This window comes from Antechinus flavipes, chromosome 6 (assembly GCF_016432865.1).
Source record: "Antechinus flavipes isolate AdamAnt ecotype Samford, QLD, Australia chromosome 6, AdamAnt_v2, whole genome shotgun sequence".
NCBI classification, from domain to species: domain Eukaryota; kingdom Metazoa; phylum Chordata; class Mammalia; order Dasyuromorphia; family Dasyuridae; genus Antechinus; species Antechinus flavipes.
In genome coordinates this window covers 248,604,798-248,615,807 of record NC_067403.1, presented here as the reverse complement: position 1 = coordinate 248,615,807, position 11,010 = coordinate 248,604,798, and the positions used below count along the sequence as shown (strand labels likewise).

The following is an 11,010-nucleotide window of genomic DNA, read 5'->3' as shown; positions in this document are numbered from 1 at the left end:
ATGGAGAATGACTCAGAGGTGAAGGAGTTCATCCTTGTGGGATTAACAGATGCTCCAGAGCTTCAAATGCCTCTCTTCATCATGTTCACTGTCATCTACCTCATCACCCTAGTGGGGAACCTGGGAATGGTAGTGATCATCTTTTGGGACTCCCGTCTCCACACACCCATGTATTTTTTCCTTAGTAACCTCTCTCTGGTCGATTTTGGCTACTCAACAGCTATTACTCCTAAAGTGATGGCGGGATTCCTCATGGGCAACAAAATCATCTCCTACAATGGATGTGCTGCACAAATGTTCTTCTTTGTAGCATTTGCCACCGTTGAAAGTTATCTCCTGGCTTCTATGGCTTATGATCGCCAGGTAGCCGTGTGTAAGCCCCTCCATTACTCCACCAGCATGACATCCGGTGTGTGTGCTGCTCTAGTCATTGGCTCTTATTTCTGTGGTTTTCTGAACTCTTCCATTCACACAGCAGACACCTTCAGCCTCCACTTCTGCAGTTCCAATGTGGTTCCTCATTTTTTCTGTGATATTCCACCTCTTTTGGCTCTCTCTTGCTCTGACACACATATCAGTGAATTAGTGGTTTTCTTTGTTGTGGGATTCAATGTCTTTTTTGCCATTTTCGTCATATTGATGTCCTATTTATTCATTTTATTGCCATCTTGAGAATGCGCTCAGCTGAGGGCCGCCAGAAAGCCTTCTCCACCTGTGCTTCCCACCTCACAGCTGTGTCTATATTCTATGGGACAATTATCTTCATGTATTTGCAACCCAGTTCCAGCCATTCCATGGACACAGACAAAATGGCCTCAGTGTTTTACACCATGATCATCCCTATGCTAGACCCTCTCATCTACAGCTTAAGGAACAAGGAAGTTAAGGGTGCTTTTAGAAAAGTTGTTGAGGGTACAAAGTCTTCATTAGGCCTCCAACTTTAATTAATTAATTGATTTATTTTTAAACTTTAATTTATTTAAAGAAAAAATTCTTTATAGGCATTCTTCCTCAGTTTGATCTTTCAGCATAACATCTCCAGTTCTTAAACCCTAATTATCTCCCATGAATCAAGAGCCCTAAATTCTTCCTCTCTATCCTGAGCACTGAAACATCTGCTCTAGTTGGCCTTCAACATTTGATTCTGTCACCTGCCATTTTTACACATTTCGGGAATCTGGATGTTTCTTACATCTCCAGTCTACAATTGATGCCTTTTTGAAATTGAAAAAAGGGTCATTTCATCTTTTCAAAGGAGCTTTAAAAAATTCTGATAATAGCAAGAGGTATAATATAGTTTAAATAAAAAAATCCTTATGAGTGACATTTACACTCTGTGGAATGCTGAGCAAGTCACTGTTAAGTGAGTTAGGGATCATCTTCCCTATGAAAGAACTGTTGAAAATTCTCATTGGAAAGAAACCTATTTTTATTTCTGAGTTTTTGCATTTGGCTATGGTGATAGGGTTGTGACTGGGATAGAGTAGGCACAAAATTTCCAGTCAGGTAACTTTTTTTGTTAAGGTAGACTTGAAACTCTTGTGTAATTTATAATCTCATTCTTGTGCATTATTTTGTTCAGTCTCAAGCCATTGTAAAATGAAAATAAAGATTCGAAATCAACTAGATAGATTTCTATGAATTTTTTATCTTCTATGATTTTATTAATACATCCACCATCACTTAGAATTAAAACAATAGAATCAATGTATTTAAAAGTTGGAAACTAACTCAGTGACCATAGTCTAATCCAAACATAAATGGTATAAATACTAGAACATTTGATAAGTAATAATACATTCTCTGTGTAAAATTTTCCCAGGAAGAGAGTTCCTTTATTCTCTAGGTAACCCATTATGCTTTAACTTAGCTCCATGACTAGGATGTCCTTCTTGATATAAAACCTTAATTTACTTCATTATAGCTTCTGCCCATTGCCCCTACTTCATTATCTGGTTTCTTTCCTCTTCAGCTTATTAATGTCTTCTTGCACCAAAAATTGAGTATAATGCTATTCTATGTGAAGATCTTTCTCCATGCCTTTATTTTTCTCCTTTTAAAATTAGTCTAATTGGAGGAGATAAAGCAGGGTTTTTAACTGTGAAGATACCAAATCACCAATTAATACCTAAATTAAATCCCCCATCTTCCCTACAGATCTTTACAGATTCTTATATAAAACCCATATAGTGTTGGACTTGTGTGCTAATATCCACATATTTCCTATCACAATTTTTGACAAATTGTAGGTGTTTAATAAATGCTATTTTAAATTTTTTTTGATTGTTTTGATGTTTTGTGGTTTTGATTCTTGTAAGTAATCAACTTCATTTTTTTGGAGAACTTTATTGTATTTTATTAAGGGCCAGAACTCTGAAACAAGGATTCTTACAAGATGTTAAGTCAGTGGAATTGATAAAGATAATTGTTATCTAGTTTAGCATTTTGATTAATTGTTCTAAGTTCAGTATGATTGATTTAATCTTACAACAAATGGTTTCCTAGTGATATAATGATTAGCTTATACTCAGTATAGAGCATATAAGCTGGGAGCTCAAGCTCTTGGAGGGAAGGAGAGAGAGAGAGATATTCAATCCCATCTTCAGTCAGGCTCTTAGTGACTGTCCTGGCCTCCTGTACTTCCCCCACTGAAACCAAGACTCATGAAAGATCTCAAGAAAGCTAGTTGAACATCAGGCGTAGGAGATGATAAAGACTTTTAGATTTTAACACCTGGCTATTCTTGTGGTGATTACTGAAAGGAAGGCTTCTCCCAAGACCCCCAGAAAACCAAATTGAGAACATTACAATATTTGATTAAAAAAAAACATTGTTATATGGCAGAAAATTATGTAAATTATCATTAAATTCTTAATATAATATGAATTCATTAAGTTTACTTATCTATTGCAAATGAAACATAGTACATGATAACAGTTACTATCCTCTATGAGAAGGCAAGGCCATGGACAGGCAAAGTTTCTTATTTATACAACAGTCTACCCATTAATGACTTATCTTTCTATCTTGGGGCCCTCTGATCCAAGAAGATTTATTTTATTTCCTTTCCTGATCACATTTTTTCCCTTTTTTCTCAGAGTACTGTGTCCAATCCAAAGATCATTAATTTGTGATGTGTAATTTTTATTATTAATGAAATTAAGATAAGTTTTTGATCACTGAGATTATTAAGATTCTATAAAGCTTAGTATTCAAGGATTGAGATGAGTGGTAGGAGCCAATAATGGAAGATATAGACCAGACACAATGTAAGAATGGGAAACTGTTCGGTATGGTAAAGAAAGGATTGATCAGATCGGGGAGGTGAGATTAAGTTCTTGAGTGAAAAAATGATCTTTAAAAACTGGGATATTAGAGCATCAAAAAGGACAGGATTATGATATCGGAAGTGAGAGATGAACTTCAAGTTGGAAGACTCAAGTCAAGTTTTACATATATTCTCTATTTACTCTCACAACATCCCTATTAATCAAACATAAGAGATATTATTAACCCCATTTTTACAGCTCAGCTCATTGAGGCTTGGATACATTAATATACATATATATATATATATTCTTCTGACTGTGATTTTTCTTAAATAGCAATAATGAGAGTGGTGGTGGTGGTGGTGGTGGTAATATCCATTAGCAGTTAACTTTTATATGTCACTTTGAGGTACACAAAACACTTTAGAAAGATTACCTATTTTATTTTTACAACTCATTTGTGAGATGTGCTATTATCTCCATTTTACAGATGAGGAAAGCAAGGAGACACAAGGTCCATGTCTGAAGATCTAATATTACACACACACATATAACATATCATATATTATATGTGTGTGTTGCATATGTATACACATATTTGCATATGTATGCATATGTCAAGAATGCTGAGAAAGAAAGAAAAAATGTCAGACTATCAATGTTTCTGTAGGAACTTCCACATTTTGTAGATGCTGTCCATGGTTCTGTGGACTTGCTCCACATGACTGTCAGATCATATTCTGCCAGTAGCAGGGATTTGACAGATAATATATATTTATCTATGCCCACAGGTCTACAATCTTTACAAGTCCTGTAGTTTTAAGCTGAATTTTCAAAGAAATATTCTAGATTATGATTCTCAAACTTTTTGATCTCAAGGGTCCTCTACACTATTTAAAATTGTTGAGAATCCCAAAGACTTTTTCCTTGAGTTATGTTTAATGACATTTCCCATATCATAGATTTGAATTTTGTAGATTTCTTTAACATAATTTTCACATTACAAACTCCTTAAAAGGGTCTTGGGGACTCTGAGGTATTTCAGGTTATACTTTGAGAATAGCTGTTAGAAAATTATAGACCAATCTCCCTAATGAATATTGATGCTAAAATCTTAAATAAAATATTAGCAAAAAGATTACAGAAAATCGTCACCAGGATAATACACTATGACCAAGTAGGATTTATACCAGGAATGCAGGGATGGTTCAATATTAGGAAAACTATTAGCATAATTGACTATATCAATAACCAAACAAACAAAAACCATATGATCATCTCAATAGATGCAGAAAAAGCATTTGATAAAATCCAACATCCATTCCTAATAAAAACACTTGAGAGCATAGGAATAAATGGACTTTTCCTTAAAATAGTCAGGAGCATATATTTAAAACCATCAGTAAGCATCATATGCAATGGGGAAAAACTGGAACCTTTCCCAGTAAGATCTGGAGTGAAGCAAGGTTGCCCACTATCACCATTATTATTTAATATCGTATTAGAAACACTAGCCTCGGCAATAAGAGTCGAGAAAGATATTAAAGGAATTAGAGTAGGCAATGAGGAAACCAAACTATCACTCTTTGCAGATGATATGATGGTATACCTAGAGAACCCCAGAGATTCTACTAAAAAGCTATTGGAAATAATTCATAATTTTAGCAAAGTAGCTGGCTACAAAATAAATCCCCATAAATCCTCAGCATTTTTATACATCACCAACAAAACCCAATAGCAAGAGATACAAAGAGAAATTCCATTCAGAATAACTGTTGATACCATAAAATATTTGGGAATCTATCTACCAAAGGAAAGTCAGGAATTATATGAGCAAAATTATAAAAAAGTCTCCACACAAATAAAGTCAGACTTAAATAATTGGAAAAATATTAAGTGCTCTTGGATCGGCCGAGCGAACATAATAAAGATGACAATACTCCCTAAACTAATCTATTTATTTAGTGCTATACCAATCAGACTTCCAAGAAAATATTTTATTGATCTAGAAAAAATAACAACAAAATTCATATGGAACAATAAAAAGTCAAGAATCTCAAGGGAATTAATGAAAAAAAAAATCAAATGAAGGTGGCCTAGCTGTACCTGATCTAAAATTATATTATAAAGCAGCAGTCACCAAAACCATTTGGTATTGGCTTAGAAATAGATTAGTGGATCAGTGGAAAAGGCTAGGTTCACAAGACAGAATAGTCAACTATAGCAATCTAGTGTTTGACAAACCCAAAGCCCCTAACTTCTGGAAAAGAATTCATTATTTGATAAAAACTGCTGGGATAATTGGAAATTAGTATGGCAGAAATTAGGCATGGACCCACACTTAACACCATATACCAAGATAAGATCAAAATGGGTCTACGACCTAGGCATAAAGAACGAGATTATAAATAAATTAGAGGAACATAGAATAGTTTATCTCTCAGACTTGTGGAGGAGAAAGAAATTTGTGACCAAAGATGAACTAGAGACCATTACTGATCACAAAATAGAAAATTTTGATTACATCAAATTAAAAAGCCTTTGTACAAATAAAACTAATGCAAACAAGATTAGAAGGGAAGCAACAAACTGGGAAAACATTTTCACAGTTAAAGGTTCTGATAAAGGCCTCATTTCCAAAATATATAGAGAACTGACCCAAATTTATAAGAAATCAAGCCATTCTCCAATTGATAAATGGTCAAAGGATATGAACAGACAATTTTCAGAGGATGAAATTGAAACTATTACCACTCATATGAAAGAGTGTTCCAAATCATTATTGAACAGAGAAATGCAAATTAAGACAACTCTGAGATACCACTACACACCTGTCAGATTGGCTAAGATGACAGGAAAAAATAATGATGAATGGTGGAGGGGATGCGGGAAAACTGGGACACTAATGCATTGTTGGTGGAGTTGTGAATGAATCCAACCATTCTGGAGAGCAATCTGGAATTATGCCCAAAAAATTATCAAATTGTGCATACCCTTTGATCCAGCAGTGTTTCTATTGGGCTTATATCCCAAAGAAATACTAAAGAAGGGAAAGGGACCTGTATGTGCCAAAATGTTTGTAGCAGCCCTATTTGTAGTGGCCAGAAACTGGAAAATGAATGGATGCCCATAAATTGGAGAATGGCTGGGTAAATTGTGGTATATGAATGTTATGGAATATTATTGTTCTGTTAGAAATGACCAGCAGGATGAATACAGAGAGGACTGGCAAGACTTACATGAACTGATGCTAAGTGAAATGAGCAGAACCAGGAGATCATTATACACTTCGACAACGATATTGTATGAGGACATATTTTGATGGAAGTGGATTTCTTTGACAAAGAGACCTGAGTTTCAATTGATAAATGACGGACAAAAGCAGCTACACCCAAAGAAAGAACACTGGGAAATGAATGTGAACTATCTGCATTTTTGTTTTTCTTCCCGGGTTATTTATACCTTCTGAATCCAATTCTCCCTATGCAACAAGAGAACTGTTCAGTTCTGCAAACATATATTGTATCTAGGATATACTGCAACATATCCAACATATAAAGGACTGCTTGCCATCTAGGGAAGGGGGTGGAGGAGGGAGGGAAAAAAAATCGGAACAGAAACGAGTGTCAACATAAAGTAATTATTAAATAAAAATTTAAAAAAAGAGAGAATAGCTGTTAGAGATACTTTTTCAGATTTATTATTGAGAATAAGTGGAATTTTACAAACAAACAAAAAAAAACTGAGATGTGCTTACCAATGTTCAAGACAATTGCCTCTTTAATTTGGTATATTTTTATTTTAACTACTAATGCATACATTTTATATGAATAGGGAAACAGGAAAACATAGGAAAGGTACCAGAAAAATAACTTTTCCCAAAAATTGGCAGTAGGTGACACCTTGGAGGGTCAACCATAAATGACCTACTCTGCAGGATGATTTAAGCTATTTGGGAAGGAAATCTTAAATGGATCAATCCCAAGGTGGAATGGTCTGTCTCAAGAAGAAGTGTGTTGTGCCCTCATTGAAGAGCATCATGCAGATGCCAAATTGTTGTTTGCATTAAAAATAGAATTTTTGTTCAAGTATGGGCTGAAACAAACAGCTTTTGAGATAATTTCAAACATTGGCAACTTCTAATTATAAATTTCAGTGTTGAAATCTAGACATTTAGAGATGTTGGTCAGTTGGAGAAATGTAGGTGAGAATAAATAATATTCCCAGCACATTATTCTAACCCTTCTCAAGACTGCTAACAGAGCAGAGCATGTCTCTGAGGTGTGACTGGCTCAGCATTAGGCAAAGTACTTTGAAACATATACTGGACTGATAAAAGGAAGTTGTGCTGATTCCTCATCTTCCGCCTTGCACATGTCTAGCATTTGATTACATGGAAAAGATGCAGAGAGACCTTTCTTTTCAAAGAGACCAAAAAAATCAGTTGCATTGTGGTAAACCACATTGCGTTCTAAATAGTTGTCTCATCCCCTGACTACTTCTTTTGTACATCTAGTGGCTTAATTTTTACCTTCTAGTAAGCTCATGTCCTTTATTTTTTCACTTCTCTAAGAGCATTCATGTTTTCTATGCACGATGAAAAAGTCCTGATAATTATAGCTGAATATCCATATGACTTCCTTAGAAATCAGAACCATCAGAATCCTACAATATATTGTTTACAAGAAACATTTAAAGCAGAGTGATACATACAGAGTAAAGGTAAAAGGCTGGAACAGAATCGAATATGCTTCAAGTGAAGTACAGAAAAACAAACAAACAAACAAACAAACAAACACCAACACCAACACCAACACCAACACCAACACCAACACCAACACCAACACCAACACCAACACCAACACCAACACCACACCAACACCAACACCAACACCACACCAACACCAACACCAACACCAACACAACACCAACACCACACCAACACCAACACCAACACCAACACCAACACCAACACCAACACCAACACCAACACCAACACCAACACCAACACCAACACCAAAAAACCAGGGATAGTGATCTGCAGATCAAGCAAAGCAAAACCAGATCTAATTAAAAGATGTATGGAAGGAAACTACATTTTGCTTAAGTGTATCATAGAAAATGAAGTAATATCAGTACTAAACATACATAGATATAGTGATATAGCATCTGAATTTTTAGAGGAGAAGTTAAGAAAGCTGCAAGAAGAAATAGCAAAAGTATACTAATGGGGCATCTCAACTTTGCTCGATCAGAACTAAATAAACCTTTGGATTTGGAACTTTGGAGAAAATTGATTGAAGACAGAATAGAATATACTTCTTTTTTTTCCTCAGAGGCACATAGTACCTACACAAAAATTGATCATTTATTAGGGCATAAAAACCTTTAAGTCAAATGCATAAAGGCAGAAAAAGTAAATGCACCTTTTTCAAATCATAATGCAATAAAATTATATATAACAAAGGTCCAGGGAAAATAGATAAAAAATTAATTGGAATAATTAATAGGGAAATTCCTTTTTTGACACAGATAGGGTTCTGATACCTAAACCAGGAAGGGTCAAACAGAGAAAGAAAATTATAGACCAATTTCCCTCATGAATATTATTGCAAAAATACTAAATAAAACATGAGCAAAGAGATTGCCACAAGTTATCACCATGATCATATACCATGACCGAATTATACCAGGAATGCAGGCTGGTTTAATATTAGGAAAACTATTAGTATAATTGACTATATCAATATCGAAACTAACAGAAATCATATGATTATCTTAATAGATGCAGAAAAAGCATTTGATAAAACCCAATATTCATTCCTATTAAAAATACTAGAGAATATAGGAATAAATGGACTTTTCCTTAATTGTATTTAATTAATAATTAAATTAAATTAAAGTAAGTAAAAATGTAATTAATTAATGCTACTAATTGTATTTAAAACCATCGGCAAGAATTATATGTAATGGGGATAAACTAGAACCATTCACAATAAAATCAGAGGTGAAACAACATGGCTCCCTATCACCATTAGTATTCAATATGATATTAGAAATGTTAGCTTTAGCAATAAGAGAAATAAGGGTTATTTCACTAAATATAGGATGTACAATTCCATGTTATACAGTTAGTAACTATGGAATTGCTGTTGACCACAGAGAAGTAATTTTCTCCTTAGAGCACCCCACACTAATATGTCTTTGTAGCTCAATTCCTGGGCCTCTAGATACTGAAAGCATATTTTGACTATATTTGGATTTATTTCATGAGAACAAACGTGTGGTCAATTGGTAGTCTTTTTTTTTTCTTTTGTATATCTAGAAATACTTATTCCATACCATAGTCCAGTTATTGACTTTACTTGCATAGAATTCCATGAAATAGCAATGCATGAGAATAAAAGAAAAATGAGCTTCTAATTGATCATATACTTGTTCCTGCCAGATTCTGCCATCTTCTCAGAATCCTCCCATTTATAATTCATAGGCAAATCTTACAAGTTAATGATGGGGGTGTGGAGGCTTTGAATTAACATAATAAATTATGAAGAAAAAAAGATTTTGGCAAAACAGAATGTGCACTCAAGCAAAAAATAGATTAATCATTTTTCTATATCAGTAGGTAGGAAGGTAATAATTGAGCAGCTGGTAAACTATTGCAAAGATGAATACTGCTGATTAATCTCCTGCCCATGGTCCTGACTATTCATAGAGGATAGACACTATTACCACACACTCTGCTCCATTCATAACAAATGGGTATACTTAATGAGTTTATGTAATTCTTGGGATTCTATTGATAATTTAGATTACTTTGCACTATGGCAAAATGACTTTTTGCTCAAATAAAATATAATAATGTTCCCCTAAAATTAAGAATTTCACTATATAAAATTTTTTTAAAAAATCAAATTAATCACTAAATAAATATTAAGCACCTACTAATTTTCAACCACTGTGTCAGATGCTATAATCTCAGTGTCCTATGACTTTCTGAGTAGAAATCTATAGATTTCTATGGGAAAGAGAAGGAAATGGAATTAGTTATAAATTGTTAATTTGGTCTCAGCACAGTGAGACAAGACTGTTGACTCTTGACCAAAGATGAACTAGAGACCATTACTGATCACAGAATAGAAAATTTCGATTACATCAAATTAAAAAGCTTTTGTACAAATAAAACTAATGCAAACAAGATTAGAAGGGAAGCAACAAACTGGGAAAACATTTTCACAGTTAAAGGTTCTGATAAAGGCCTCATTTCCAAAATATATAGAGAACTGACTCAAATTTATAAGAAATCAAGCCATTCTCCAATTGATAAATGGTCAAAGGATATGAACAGACAATTTTCAGAGGATGAGATTGAAACTATTACCACTCATATGAAAGAGTGTTCCAAATCATTATTGATCAGAGAAATGCAAATTAAGACAACTCTGAGATACCACTACACACCTGTCAGATTGGCTAAGATAACAGGAAAAAATAATGATGAATGTTGGAGGGGATGCGGGAAAACTGGGACACTAATGCATTGTTGGTGGAGTTGTGAACGAATCCAACCATTCTGGAGAGCAATCTGGAATTATGCCCAAAAAATTATCAAATTGTGCATACCCTTTGATCCAGCAGTGTTTCTATTGGGCTTATATCCCAAAGAAATACTAAAGAAGGGAAAGGGACCTGTATGTGCCAAAATGTTTGTAGCAGCCCTGTTTGTAGTGGCTAGAAACTG

At 34.3% G+C, this 11,010-nt stretch overlaps 1 pseudogene; it reads left to right on the top strand.

Annotated features, from left to right (window-relative positions):
* Nucleotides 1–944, top strand: LOC127540219 (olfactory receptor 5B12-like; annotated as a pseudogene).
* The last annotated feature ends 10,066 nt before the right edge of the window (nucleotides 945–11,010 follow it).